The sequence below is a fragment of the Olea europaea genome, chromosome 11, assembly GCF_002742605.1.
Source record: "Olea europaea var. sylvestris chromosome 11, O_europaea_v1, whole genome shotgun sequence".
In the NCBI taxonomy this organism is placed as follows: Eukaryota; Viridiplantae; Streptophyta; class Magnoliopsida; order Lamiales; family Oleaceae; genus Olea; species Olea europaea.
Window position 1 is genome coordinate 34,430,687 of NC_036247.1, and position 2,814 is coordinate 34,433,500.

The 2,814-nt window shown below is 35.5% G+C and overlaps 1 pseudogene; it reads left to right on the forward strand.

The window, feature by feature from the left end:
- The first annotated feature begins 458 nt into the window (after positions 1–458).
- On the forward strand, positions 459–1,679 carry LOC111404190 (annotated as a pseudogene).
- The last annotated feature ends 1,135 nt before the right edge of the window (positions 1,680–2,814 follow it).

The window sequence follows — 2,814 nt, forward strand, 5'->3', positions numbered from 1 at the left end:
TTTTTTCTAATTCCTATGATGCAATTGGAGCTTATCGGCAGAAGCGAATCAATTTAGATAGTCCTTTGTTGCTCTAGTGGTGACTAGATCAATGTGTTATTGCTTCAAGAGAAAGTCCTATTGAAGTTCACTATGAATCTTTAGGCACTTATTATGAGATTTATGGACATTATATAATAGTAAGAAGTACAAAAAAAGAAATTCTTTTATATACATCCGAACCACTGTTGGTCATATTTCTCTTTATCGAGAAATCAAAGAAGCCGTACAGGGGTTTTCTCAGGCCTATTCATATGGTACCAAACTAAGTTAAGGAATTCTATAATACCAGTAGGCATTCGGGCTTCTTCCGTTCAACTATGACGATAATTCCGAAATTTCTATGCGAATCAAGATCGAGAAAAGGAAGTTTTCCAATCACTGACTCAAACCTTTTGTCGAATCATACTCAGCAAAATATGAAGGTACTTATGGCAGAACAGGCCAATACGGTATTTCACAATAAAGTGATAGATAGAACTATCATAAAATGACTTATTAGTATATTAATAGATCACTTCAGAATGGCATATATATTACACATCCTGGATCAAGTAAAGACTCTGGGTTTCCACCAAGCACTGCTACATTCGTTTCATTAGGAATTGATGATCTTTTAACAATACCTTCTAAGCGATGGCTAGTTCAAGATGCTGAACAACAAAGTTTGATTTTGAAAAACACCATCATTATGGGAATGTACACGCAGTAGAAAAATTACACCAATCCATTGAAATATGGTATGCTACAAGTGAATATTTGCGACAAGAAATGAATCTTAATTTTAAGATGATTGACCCCTTTAATCCATTTCATATAATGTCTTTTACAGGAGCTTGAGGAAATGCATCTCAAGTACATCAATTAGTAGGTATGAGAGGCTTAATGTCGGACCTTCAAGGACAAATGATTGATTTATCCATTCAAAGCAATTTGCGTAAAGGACTCTCTTTAATAGAATATATCATTTCTTGCTACAGAGCTCGCAAATGGGTTGTGGATACTACTGTACGAACATCTGATGTTGGATATCTCACGCACAGATTTGTTGAAGTAGTTCAACACATTGTTGTATGTCGGATAGATTGGGGCACAACCTGGGGTATTTCTGTGAGTCCTCGGAATGGGATGATGCCGGAAAGGATTTTTATCCAAACATTAATGGGTCGTGTATTAGCAGATAATATATATACGGGCACATGATGTATTGCCAGTCAAAATCAAGACATTGGGATTGGACTTGTAAATCGATTCATAACCTTTCGAGCACAACCAATATCTATTTGATCTTCCTTTACTTGTAGGAATGCGTCTTGGATCTGTCGATTATGTTATGGTCGGAGTCCTACTCATGGTGACCTAGTTGAATTAGGAGAAGCTGTAGGTATTATTGCAGGACAATAAATTGGAGAACCGGGTACTCAATTAACATTAAGAACTTTTCATACCAACGGAGTATTCACGGGGGTACTGCAGAACATGTGCGGCCCCTTCTAATGGAAAAATCAAATTCAGTGAGGATTTGGTTCATTCGACACGTACACATCATGGATATCCTGCCTTTCTATGTTCTATAGACTTGTATGTAACTATTGAGAGTGAAGATATTCTACATAATGTAAATATTCCATCCAAAAGTTTTCTTTTAGTTAAAAACAATCAATATGTTGAATCAGAACAAGTGATTGCTGAGATTCGCACAGGAACATCCACTTTGAATTTTAAAGAGAAGGTTCAAAAACATATTTATTCTGATTCAGATGGAGAAATGCACTGGAGTACTAATGTGTATCATCCACCTGAATTTCAATATGGTAATGTTCATCTATTACCAAAAACAAATCATTTATGGATATTATTAGGAGGGCCGTACAGATCTAGTCTAGTCTCACTTTCGCTCCACAAGGATCAAGATCAAATAAATGCGCATTCTCGTTCTGTCAAACAAAGATATACTTTAACCTCTCATAAACTAATGATCCGGAGAGAAAAAAACTCTTTAGTTCGTATTTTTATAGTAAAAAAAGAAGAAGATAGGATTTCTAATTATTTGGACCTTAACCGAATTAGATGTAATGGTCATTGTAATCTCATATATCCAACCATTCTCCACCAGAATTCTGATTTATTCTCAAAGAGGTGGAGAAATAGATTCATCATTCCACTCCAATCGATTCAAGAACGTGAGAACGAACTAATGCCCTGTTCGGGTATCTCGACTGAAATCCCCCAAATGGCATTTTCTATAGAAATAGTATTCTTTCTTATTTTGATGATCCTTGATATAGAAGAAAGAGATTACTAAATATGGGACTATAGAAATGCATTCAATCGTCAAAAAAGAGGATTTGACTGAGTATTGAGGAGTCAAGTGCATATCTTACCCAGATCTTCTTCCATAATGGTACAGAACAATAGTCTTATTGGGATAGATACACAAATTACTTTAAATATAAGAAGCCGAGTAGACCGGTTTGTCCGAGTGGAGAGAAAAAAAAAGAATTGAATTTAAAATCTTTTTTGGAGATATCCATTTTCCTGGAGAGACCGATAAGATATCTCGACATAGCGGCATTTTGATACCACCAGGAACAAGAAAACTAAATTCCAAGGAATCCAAAAAATGGAAAAATTGGATCTATGTTCAACGGATCATACCTAGTAAGAAAAAGTATTTTATTTTGGTTCGACTTGTCGTCACATATGAAATAACGGACGATATAAATTTACCAACACATTTCTCCTTGGATCTGTTGCAGGAAAGGGATAGTGTGC